Source organism: Choloepus didactylus, chromosome 11 (genome assembly GCF_015220235.1).
Source record: "Choloepus didactylus isolate mChoDid1 chromosome 11, mChoDid1.pri, whole genome shotgun sequence".
Lineage (NCBI taxonomy): Eukaryota > Metazoa > Chordata > Mammalia > Pilosa > Megalonychidae > Choloepus > Choloepus didactylus.
This window is the reverse complement of record NC_051317.1, coordinates 36172538-36185402: the sequence shown is the minus strand read 5'-3', so window position 1 is coordinate 36185402 and position 12865 is coordinate 36172538. Positions and strand designations below refer to the sequence as shown.

Sequence of the window (12865 nt, the reverse complement as noted above, 5' to 3'; positions counted from 1 at the left end):
GTATAATTATTTCTGAAAAGTGAAGACAACATTGGCCCCAAGGAGCGAAGACCAACTGTTAAAAAGGCCAAAAAAGATAAAACATTTGATACAATATTTTTGCAAAAGACTAGCTACCTATTCGTTAATTCTGATTTATCTTGAGGATGTATCGTGTGATAAACAATTTTCATACTAATTCAAAAAAGGTAAATCCTCATCTTTCTTTTCTGTTTTCTCCTTGTGCCCCCATTCTTTGGGCAATATCAGTCTTTTCCAGCTGGTCCCACCGTGGTCAGGAGTGAGGCTTTCCCCACCATCACCATCACTTCACCCACCATCCTTTACCCTCGGCTTGTTTGTTGTGTCCAGGAAGTTGAAGACACACAGTTGAGGGGTGTCTGTTGAAGGGGGAGATGGAACTGGGTAAAGAGAGGGTCTTGAGGGGTGGGGGCAGGAAGAAACCTTCAGGGAGAAACTGGAGGAAGAGACCAGTTATAGTTTCTTGAGCTGATAATGCAAATACCATGCAAAGGGATGGATTAAACAATGGGGATTTAATGGCTCATGGTTTTGAGACTGGGGAAAATAGTCCAAATCAAGGTGTCATCAAGGAAATTCTTCCTGTTGACTGTGGCATTCTGGGGCTGCTGGTGACCCATGATCCTTAGCTTGGCATGTGGCAAGGCACATGGTGGCCTCTTCTGGCCTCTCACTTCTCTTCCAGGTTCCACTGATTTCAGCTTCTGGCTGCTTCTCCTGTGGCCTTCTCTCTGAATTTCATCCCACTTATAAAGGACTTTAGTAAAAGGATTAAGACCCATCCTGATGGAGGTGGGACACACCTTACCTGAAGTAACCTCATCAAAAGGTCCTACTTACAATGGGTTCACATCCACAGAAATGGATTAAATTTAAGACCTTGTTTTTCTTGGGTACATACAGCTCCAAACCACCATAAGGCCCATGAGGAAAAATAGAAAGCCATCAGTGATTTCAAAAGAGTGGGTGGATAAAATGCTTTAAAACATTATTAAATGCTTTAATATGTTATTCCACCATGCTGATATTTGGTCTGCTTTTGGTGGGTTGCTGTTAATACCTGCTGACCTGTGTCCCTTTCCATTTGAGTTAAAATATTACTGGATTGTAAGTGTTCTGACATTCACAATAAATGAATCTTACAGAGAAAAGGAAAAAAAAAGCAGAAATAAATTGTGTAATTTACAATATCAGGCTTTTTAAATGATGTGGCCAAAGTAAAACTGACTCCTACCCTGAATGAGATGAAGAGGTATCAGAGGGTTTAAATCAAGAAGTGGCATGATCTTCCTGAGATTTTAACTGGATCATTCTGCCTGCCCTTGTGAAAACAGACTCCGGGGGGCAAGGTCCAAAGCACAGAGTCCGCTTAGGAGACTGTTGGCAGTAATCTGGAGGAAAGATGACAGTGCCTTGGACCAGTGTGTGCAGAGATGGAATTAGGTGGTGGTCAGATTACAGATAGAGTCTGAAGATAAAGGTGACAGAATTTGTTGACAGATTGGATATGGGCTTTCAATCTGGGCAGTTGAAGGGATGGAGTTACCATTAATTGAGATGTCAAAGACAGCAAGGAGAGCAGTTTTGGAGGGATATCACTGTTGCAGATTTCTTCATGCTAAGTTGGAAATGTTTCTTAGACATCCAAGTGGATACTCTACCAAGGCAAAAATACTCAAGTTGGGGAAACGAGCGTTTCTGGTTTTGAAATATAAGATCAAAATTAAAAGGCATTTGAAGATAGAATTGAGCAACTGTACATGTTCCTATGTCCAGGCAGTCCCAGTGTATGCCTTTTTTCATGATGCCATTATTAGTATCACCCTCTGTAAGTCTCAGAAGTTCCCTGGTTTTGACCAAAAAGTGTATGGTCCCCTTAGTGTACCTGGTCATTAAAGCCATGCATATGGATGGGAACGCCATGGGGTGAATGAAAATCAAGAAGGGAAGAGGACGGACCACAGGAGAGCTGGAGCCTCCGTCATTTAAGGGTCAGGAGATGGGCTTGAAGCAGCACCTGTGAAGTAGGAGGAAACCAGAAGCCACATGGAGAGAGAGCGTCATGGCGGGGGTGAGGAGTGTTGGAGCCCCAGGAGCAGTCCTGGAAGCTCTTCTCTTCCCAACTCCATTCGTTTCCTCGGTGGATTCTTCCAGACTCAAGGCTTCAATTATCATCTACATTCCAGTGGCTCCCATATCTATACCTCCCTAACTGATCCCTCCACTTGAACCCAGGCCTTTCTACTCTTACCCCCAGTAGCCATGGTGACATGTCCTCACATATCATCTCCTCATCCCGGACCTTAGCTTGCATGGCACCTCCCATCTCCTATTTCATCATCTTTCTCTTTCTCCTTAGCACTTCCAACCATGTGACATATTTTTTCTGTCCTGTTTATTGTTGCTTCCCCCATAGAATGTAAATTCCATGTAAGAAAGACCAAAAAGTATTATGGTCCCCTTAGTGTACCTATTTTGCCCACTGCCTGGGACATGATGAGTGCTTCATGAATATTCATTGAATTAATGAATGAAAGAAAACAAAACAGCTACACACGAATGTTTACAGCTGCTTTATTCAGAATTGCCCAGAGTTGGAAGCAACTGAGATGTTCTTTAGTCCGATGAATTTATAAACCAACCATGATAAATCCCCACATTGGAATACTATTCAGCAATACAAAGAATTGAACTATTAAGCCACAAAAAGGCATGGAGGAGCCTTAAACACATACTGCTGAGTGAAGGAAGCCAATCTGAAAAGGCTACAGACTGTGTGAGTCCAACTGTTTAACATTCTGGAAAAGGCAGAGAGTAAAAAGATCAGTGATTGCCAAGGATTCAGGAAGAGGGAGGGGTGAATAGACGGAGCACAGGGTGTTTTTAGGGCAGTGAAACTGTCATGGTGGATACAGGACATTATTCATATCAAAAAACCCACAGAACTATCTGGACAACAGGAAGAGTGAACCCTAATGTAAACTAGCGGCATTATTAGTTACTAACAAGGGATTGATATTGGTTCATCAGTTGCCACAAATGTGCCACACTAACATAGGATGTTAATAATAGGGGAAATTGCATGTGGTGGGGTTGGGGGAGAGAGGACATAGGGGAACTCTTTCTACTTGGGGGGCAATTTTTCTGTGAACCTAAAACTGCTCTAAAAAATAGTCTATTAAAATTAAAACAACAACAAAAAACGGACATAGGACCAGTGAAAGAAGCCAAGTGAGCAGATAGAGGCAGGAGGCAGACAAAATTCAGGGGCAGAACCGAGAAGATGAGAAAGCTCATCAGTGTTGGGAAGACGGCATGAATGACGACTAACGTGAAGCCAGTGGATTTGCCCTTCCCTCTTGTTCACCAACAACGCAGTCCGGCAGTGTGTAGCAAAGAGAACTGTGTTGACTTCAAGTTCAGGAGAACATCGTCACTGAAGAGACCATTGTGGGGATTCAAGGCTTGATGAGAAGACACTGGAGTAGTACGGAAGGCGTTGGAATGGAGGTGATGTTTGTGAGATGAGGGCCCGGGCAAGACAGAGAAGTGAGAGGAAGAGGCTTTGGGGCATGGTGGAGGTGGTAGTTGGAGAGAGGGAAAGGCGCTTTGGTGAGGCTGGGTGTCTGGAGGAGGGTGCATTTGGAAGCTGCTGGCTCCCTGGTCTGATGGGGCAAAGGACCAGGCCAGCTGCACCTTTGTCTAAAATAACAGCTTGGAAACTGTTGCTTTGGGTTTCCAGGATTAAAGCTGTTAAAGCTCTTTCATTTTTTTTTTTTTTTTAATTAACAATGAGTGTAAAATGTGATTTTTCCAAATCAAATGATTTACTCTGACAAGCACAGTGATTTCTATTTTCCTTCATATATTAATGATAATTTTGAAAGCTAGTATTTTCTTAAATAGCATTATAGAACTAAAATTGCTGGTCATTTGAATGATTAGATTCTGCTTTTAGGATTTTTGAAAATAATCTTTTCTCTCACTGCTCCAGAAAGAAAAAAAGGGTGAGGGAAGGGGCTGTCAAGTTGTTTATTCATTAAGGCATATTTTTCATTCCATGTTTCTCTTTTTCTCTTAAATCATAGTGTTAGTTTCCTAGGACTTCCATACATCATCATGAACTGGGTGGCTTAAAAATCAGAAAGCGGGTTCTCTCCCAGTTCTGGAGGCCGGGAGTCCAAAGTGAAGGGGTCGGCCCTGCGAGGCTCCCCCCAGGGACCCCAGCGAGGACCCTCCTTGTCCGTTCCCACTTCCAGCGGCTCCTGCGCTTCTTGGCTTATGGCCGCATCACCCCAATTCTGCTGCTTCTCCCTGTGGGTCCCTGCGCTTCGAGTCTCCCCTCCTTTCTCTTTGAAGGATGCCCATCACTGGATGTCAGGCCCACCCTAAATCCCAGACGTACTCATCTCAAGGTCCTTAACTTATCTGCAGTAAGGCCACACTCACAGGAACCAGCAGCTTGGACTTGGATGTGTATCTTTTTGGGGGCCACTATTAAATCCACTGCACTGTTTTGTAATTTGAGATACAATTTATTTCTTTAAATCAACGTAATCATTTCTTTGTGTTCCATAAAGTAGCATCACTTAAAATAATTATATTAATAAACGAAATTGTTTTGAGTTTCAAAGAAACAACAGAGACTCATTTTTAATTATATTTTCTAGATCATGTGCAAGTAACGGATGACTTGGGAATTAAAATCAGATGCTCAATAATCTACAAATTGCATGTTTCTCTAGCTGGCATTAAATTGTCTAGAAAACACAATTAGTAAAATGTCTTTTAAAGAAATACATTGTGTTCGGTGCTTTCCCCCACGGATTGGCACAAAATAGAATCCAGATTAATTGAAGTCATGTCAAACTTTAATTCCAGTTGTCTCAAAGTATTGTTTGCCTTGAATGTAGAGCTGCAGGAGTTTATGAGTAAGTGGGGAACAGACAGAGGTGTTTAATATGTGCTAGAAGGTTGGGGATGGATGTTCATTAAGCCTCTGTTGATTAGCAGTGCTCTAGCAATGAAATCTCATTCATCATCAGAACAATCTGGACCCTCGTCGTTGAAGCAGCTGAAAAGCAGGAGGCCCACGTGAAATGCCCCAGCGCACAGCTAGGAATCAGGAGGCTGGGATTCGAACCGAAGCATGTGTGTCTCACCCCACCGTCTCCGTGCTCTCATCTCACTGGCTTGCACGGTGTCTGGCTGGTCTGAGCACGAGTCGGGAGCACCACGTTCCTGTCCCAACCTCCCCACTAACCAGCTCGTGGTTTTGAGTCTGTACTGGGAAGTTAGGAGCACAGCCTCTGGCTCCAGATGCCCTGCGTTTGAATCCTGCCTCAGCTCCTTCCCAGCTATGAGACCTTGGGCCAGTGGAGCGTGCCTCCGTGCCTCAGTTTCCCCATCGTGAAGTGGGAATGAGAGTGGCACCTACCTCCTAGGGTTGTGTGAGGGTTAGTTGAAATGATTTACGCATGAAACACTTGGAACGGTGCCTGGTACTTTGCCCAGTTGAGGGCACCAGTCCCCCTCCCCACCTTGCCATGCGGAGGTTTACTTATGTGCAGAACCAGGGAACAGGTCCTTCCAGCTCTCATGCCAACCCTGAGAGAATAATGAGATTGCGAGAGCTGCTAAAACTCCATATAAGGACCAAATTCCATTAATCCCAAAGTTTACTTTTTTCCTTTTATTAGAAAGATATTTGGAATGTACATTAGCAAGTGAAAAAGAAATATTTAATGTTTTTAAGACTCTTTTATACATCTTGGTTCTAGTTCTAGGCCTGCCAGATTCTTTATCCTTAAGAAACTTTGTTTTTCATTGCCTAGAAAAAAATCACGGCTTTCATCAGAGGTTTATAAGCAGAAATGAGGTGTAACATTTCATGCAGGGTTAAGATAGTCATGAATAATTAATTTGATCATTTGATTATGATCTCTTTTCAGATAAACTTTTTGATTCAATCTGTGTGGCCAGGACATGTTAAATAAACCTTAAATAAGCCATCTTCCAGGGAAAGTTTTAAGGTATTTTGTTATTGTTATTTTTTCTTTCAACTAGATTTCTGTGGAAATTATTTATTTCTACACATCTGTTTTGTAATTAGTCTCCCAAAATATGTGTTTAATATGATATTGATCAAGTTTTTCCTACCTTATGCTTTTCTAACATCTCTCTGAGTGCAGATTATTTCCCTCACTGTGTGTTCAGGTGAAATGGGGATTTAATAAAATGGTGTATTCATAAGAATGAAAAGTGTATTTGTTATTGCTAAAATAGACATACAGTCAACAGAACTTCAAAAAGGGCCCAGTGCAGTCATACAAATTACCACGCATGCAAAAAACCAAAGGTCTGAAGAAACAAAGCTTTGATTAATACCCCGTCAAATGAAAATTAGTCTGATTTTCATGAAATTATGGAATGTTACCTGTAGGGTAAGTAAAACTCTCAGCAGTGACAGTATCCACAAGATACACCTTTGCTCACCCTCTGGTTAAGATGGGAATGAGCAGTGGGTACTTGATGTGGATTGTGGTTTAAGGTTTTCAGTTACACATGTACCAAAGAGAAGTATTTATGGGGGTGTAATGGAGAGAATGAAGCAGCAGTCAGGATTTTTACAAAAAGGGAAAAATTTAAAGTCATTTCAGAAAACAAAAAGTGCAAATACTCCCCATAAAATTTATTTATTTTATTTATTTGTGTTATATTATTATTAGTTTAATATATTTGTTTAAATTGTGTTCTTTCTGTGCAAAATTTGAAAATCTTAATACCCAAAAGAGCAAAAAATATTTCAGGGAAACTGTGTATCAGGATAGAGACAAACTTTTTCCCCCAGTGGAAAGTATGCACAGAGGAAGCTAATCCATGCTGCTTCATGTCAACCTAAAATCAAATTAAAATTTCTTAAATGTAATAAGTTGCTCGATAACATCATTTTTTCATAAGTGGCAGTTATTCAAAATGCATTTGCTATTGAAAGGAAGACAGGGACCGCTCATTTTATGGAGGGTCTCAGTAAGTGGAATCCCGCCACCACAGTGTTGTGTACCTTCCCATCGCGAGAATTAGGTGAACAGTTTCACTGAACGAAAAGCCTAATTTTCCTTTGCACATATGGTTCTTAAAATTGAAAACAAATGCAAAGTAATGTTAAACAAGGACTTTTGAGTTTCCTTGGCTAAAAAGAGAGATTCCTCTTCAGAGGAAGGGTTTTCCCTCTAACTAAAGGAACAGCTTTGTACCTGGAGCTCAGGAGGTGGGGACAGTTTTACACCTAGTGGACAGAACACCTGTGTGTTCACCTGGGCCCCAGGGTATGGTTACGCTTGCAGCCAGAGCATGCACTGATTTGACAGGTGTGCATGATAATAATTATACCAATTTTTAAGTGATACTCTAAAACCTGGGATAGCAAATTTTCTGCAAAGTGACAGACAGTAAATAGTTTAGAGTTTATGGGTCATGAGGCAAAATCAAGGATATTATAGAACAAGAGAGAAAACAATTTCCACAAGAATTTTTATGGATGAAATCCAAAATTTAATACTAATAATTGAGTGTACTGTTTTGTAATATAGGTCTATTAATGGGAATGCAATTCTTTCAGGGGGTGGAATGACATTTCACTTAGTTGGGGTCCAAAGTTAGTGGTCCCTAACATCAAATCCATAGTAAGTGTTCATCTGTAAAGACCATTCTTAGCTCGCAGGCCATGCAGCAACAGGAGGTGGCCCAGGTTCTAATATAGGATTTATCTTACGTGCTCATGGGTAAAATTCCAATATTATTCTCTGAACTATTAAGGTAGATATTTTGCCCAAATATGTTTTAGTAAGTTACACCTTTGAGTCTAATAGATAAAAATTAAATTCTATGATACTTTATCAGATAGATGCATACAGTTCAGGTGTTTATAACCTGATTAGAGTAGTACTTTTTTTTTCAACTGGAGACCACAAGAATAGATTTAGACAGTCTTGATCAGCATTTTTAAAAGAAGGAAAGGAATGGAGTGTAATGGAGCAGGATAGGAGAGGATAGGATAGGATAGGATAGGATAGGATAGGATAGGATAGATTATAATGCTCACAGTAAGGAAAGTTTTGTTTGGTTTTGTTTGGTTTGCTTTTTGGAGATGAGCGTCAGACTTGTGTCTGTGTGTGTGTGTGTGTGTGTGTGTGTGTATGTGTGTGTGTGTGTGTGTGTGTACACATACGTGGATCTAAGATATGTTTTTATTGTGGGTCCTGATTCAGAATATGTGAAAAACACTGATTTAAAAGTATTTACATTTCTCAAAATAATATAGTAAAAAAAAATTCCTAGAGGAACACCATAGTCAAATGCCTACAGCCTAGGCAGTGAAATAAATTATATAATAATTTCTGAGTATGAAATAACTTGAGTGGCTGTGGAGTGGTCTGGTTCAGAATAGATGGTGAGTGATTGGGTGAAGAAATGATATAATTCTGTCAGAAAAATAATTTCACTGGGATGACTGAGTGATTTACTGAGTTTGCAATTGGCCGTTTGGTGAGTAATGTTTTCTTTTGCTTGATTGGGCCACCTGGAGCTTACAAGGGCCAGGGAGAAGGGTGGAGATAAGGGCCTCCCTCCTTAGGCACCTGTTAGGTGTGGGTAGTGTAAAAGGACCAGGTGAGAGGGAAGTGGGTGCCTGGAGTCAGGGAGAGACCAATCAAAGTGTAGTGAAGTTAAAGGAAAATTAAGGCCAGCTTTCTCAGTACCCAACTGGTAATCAGAACTAAATTTGGAAGGGCATGAGGTACTCAAGGGATAACGTGATCCTTCCCAGTGTATGATCTGAGCCCAGTATTCCCTCTTCTTTTGAGTGTTGGATCCATCCTGAGAATCAAGATTAGTGTCCAGATGACAGTGGTGGCAATATCAGCAGCTTCACCATCCTCGTCACGTGGTTACATGTCCCTGCAAGGTAAAGCATCTGTGGCAGGAAGGAGGGGGCAAAATGCAGAGTAAGCCAGGGATGTCAGTAAAAGGAAGTCATAAAAAATTTTCCCCACGCAAGTCTAATTTTAGCTTTTAAAGCTAATTATTACTCAAATTGTTAAACAGCATTTTATGTGCAATACTTTCTATGTGACATGGGACTACGCGTGATTATCTAGAATGTGGTACCTATGTTTATGTATATATGTGTATATGTATGTATGCATACATATAGGCATGTACATGTATATTTATTAATTCATATAATGACTTTTTCAAACTAAAGATTGCCATCCATTAGTGGGTAATAAAGTACATTTATTGACATGAATAGTGTTTTCTAAATGATGGGATGGGATGAGATGGGATGGATCCTGTCAAAATACATGTACCTCTAATAAGGATGATTTTTTTTTTTGCATAATTATACATCCATGGATATGAGTGCTGGAGGTGTGTGCACTGAGTTACAGAGTAAATATTTCACAAAGTGCTCCTTGTAATAAATTTTGAAAAGTAGTGCTGTAGTTGGAGTGACAGCAGTAATTAACATGTCTGCTTATTCTCCTTAGGTATTTTGTATTTTCTTGCCGAGCACCCAGAGCATAATAATTAGTAGGTTACTCCCTGGAAATGCATTATATACTTTCAGTTTGGATAAATAATTTTTGTGCTTGGTTCCACGTGGCCTTCACACGAACCAGCTATTATTTGGTTAGCTTCTTCTGTCTGCCAGTTATTGTAGGTTTATAATCTGCTCTTTTAAGCTTCCTTGCAGCAATGAGGCTAAGGAAGGGGGTGCTATAATCCAATAATGCCAACCATAGAAAGTATTAAGAGAAATAGCCTAGAAGTATAATGTCGAACACTGAATTAGGGAGAAAAGAACTTGATCCTCTCTAACGTTGCTTCTGAGGGTGTTGAAGTGGCAATCTTGTCATTTTTATGAGCATTGCATAATGTATTGGCTATCTGCTGAAGAAAAACCAACCTATTGGAAATCTAACACTGAAAAGCATGAGAATCCTCATAGACTAAATATTACAGTGGCTGGATTATCTTTTTACCATATTGTCTTCTTTAGAATGCATGCTAAGAATAGGCTTATAGAAATACAATCATGTACCCAGCAAGTTGTGTAGCTGTTGTGTGGCATTTCACCAATTGTTATTAGCCAGCGTATATTAATTACATATAAATGCATTACTTACTGTGCAGGTTTTAGGGCATATAAATTAGTAGTTTCACATCAGAAATTTGGAAATAATGTAAAGGGAAAAATCTAACCATCTTTGCACATTTTGTTTGTGGGAAAAATAAAAATATGAACAGGTCCCCTTAGGAAAATTCTTCTAGAAGGAACTAATTCTACTAAATGCAAATATTAATGGAAAGTGGACTCAAAATTGAGGATTTAGATACAAATGTCATTCAAGTTCATCATAAGGGTTTTATTTCTGACTAGGAGTTCGGAATTGGTGAAATATGAGTTATGAACAGCAATGTTTAACAAACATGTCTGAGCTTTTGAAAAGTAATTGTCATATATAATGAATAGTCCCAAGGTTAACAAAGTCTTGCTTTATAATTTTTATAATTTTCCAATCACTAATATGATTTTTGTGTTCTGTAGTTTATAGATAAACATGTAACTTTATGAACATTTCCGCCTTTGGATTTCCATTATGTTAATGTAAATATTGACCATGCCCTACATTTTCCCAGGGATAGGACTTACTCCTGTAAAAATAATTCTGCAGGGTTGTTCCAAAGTGCAGGTCTAGAGAGGAACTCTGGCAACAATTTCAAAAAGAGGCCCCTTTTTTGTAAGTGTTTACATGTATGCCAAATTATATTGTGAACTTCATGTACATACATTTTTTTGTTATTGAGATCCAAAGTACTGGTTTCTTTATATTCAACATGTAAATGTGTGTCAGTTCTTTTGATGCCATTTAGTACAAGGAGTTAAATACGTGTTGTGGTCCACTGAATTTAAGTTATGGAGACAGTGTACATTTAGGTTAAAATTTAGGTCCTGCAGAAGTGAAGAAATGTGACGTTTTAAAACTTGAAGGCTAGATCTATTTTGGCAAAGATTGACGAATCATAGGAAACTGTTCTCTAGCATTTCTATTGTAATGGCACAGAATTTATTTCAAATGAGAGGTTTTCCAGTTTTAAGGACCCCCAATGTGTTATGAAATTGTTCTTCTGGATTTTTGAAGCCTAAAGAAGCCGGGCGGGCTTGCTGGGGTGGAAGTGGGGGAAGGGGTCGCTGTGCACACTTCGTCTGCCTTGCCTTACTCACTCCTTGGTAACCCAACTGGCTACAGGCTCTTAACCATCTCCCCTGTGCAGTTGAGCAAACGAAGTCATAGGGCGGTGGTCTAGCTTGCCCACGCTCTCACAGCCAGCAAATACAGGGGCTGGGATTCCACCCAAGGCAGACTGGCTTCAGAGGCTGCAAGATTGTATTTATAAAAGAAAAAAATTCTTCAAACAGAGAAAAGGAACAGAGTGAGATTTAACGCCACGGTTGAAATGAGGACAGTTCAACTTTATTAACTAACATCCCTTAACTCTTCAGGTGCCAATGAGAATGCTATTGGAAAACCTTTGCTGCAGTGCAAGAGTTTGAGAGTCAGTATGCAAATTGCTCGTTGTTATGGAAATCCTATTTTAAAAGAGTAAAAATGTAACTCATAATTTTGAAGAAATAAATACAAATGTAAGGAACTCTTTACAGGTACAGCACTGCTGAATAGTTGAAAGTGCCAATATAAGAAAATGCAGGTTGCAGTGACATAAATGAGTCCCTATTATATAATTTTTATTTCATTTAGTTGTAATAGCATGCCACTTTATATATCACTTTATATGCATTTGTGATATTATTTCTATGTTGTGCTTTTGGTGGCTGAGAAAGTGAATACCTATTATATATATTTTTATTTCATTTAGTTGTAATAGCATGCCGCTTTGTATATCACTTTATATGCATTTGTGATATTATTTCTACGTTGTGCTTTCAGTGGCTGAGAAAGTGAATACCTTACTGAAATTGCTCTATAAGTTCACTTAGAACTGAAAAAAAAAAATTAGGATCTAATATATATCTAGAAAAAAGAAATATTTGGAACACAGCAGACACATGCCCCATGTCACATGGAGTCTACCTGCATTTTCTAGAAACAACACTCATGGCAGGCATCTCTAAAATCCCTACTTCATACAAGGTATCTGAACCTCACCTTCTGCCACTGGAGTGTGCACATTAAAAGTCGTATTTTCTTGATCCATCCACTTCCTTGATAGTTTTCTTATTTAAAATCATTCTACGTGACAGCAACAATTTATCATTCCTTTCAAAGCTCCACTTATTCTGAGCATCGTTTTCTGCAGCGAGGAGTTGCTGTCTACTTTTGACTTCCCTTTCAATGTTGCAAACTCAGAGAAGACGCTCTTTCCTCCGAGTAACAGATAGAAGCAGTAAGGAGCTGAATTAAAACGTTACTCAAAACATTGTCAACGTCTTTTAGAGGAGTTAAATAGTTAAATATCCCCCGTGCAAAATACGTTGACCTTCTAGAGCTCAAGGATTTCCTTTAAATCAGGCAATTTTGGTTATTATCAGAACAAATCTGTTATACTTACAAAATATGTACAGTCCTCTTAAATCCCCTGGTAGATATTAGCCATTTCAGTGATGGACAAATAGAATAGCCCCTCTCTTTGTTAATCACCCCCCCACAAGGGAGTTTCAGAGAAGAAACCCGGTTGATTATGGTATTTCATGTTAATAAAAATCCCTGATAAGAAAGGTCTCATTTATCTGCATCCCAGTTAATGACCAGTGACATCT

The 12865-nt window shown here is 39.5% G+C and overlaps 1 protein-coding gene across 5 annotated transcripts in view; it reads left to right on the top strand.

Annotated features, from left to right (window-relative positions):
• The window catches only part of CTNND2 (catenin delta 2), a 1032924-nt gene that overhangs the window by 711001 nt on the left and 309058 nt on the right, over positions 1-12865 (top strand). The window lies entirely within an intron of this gene.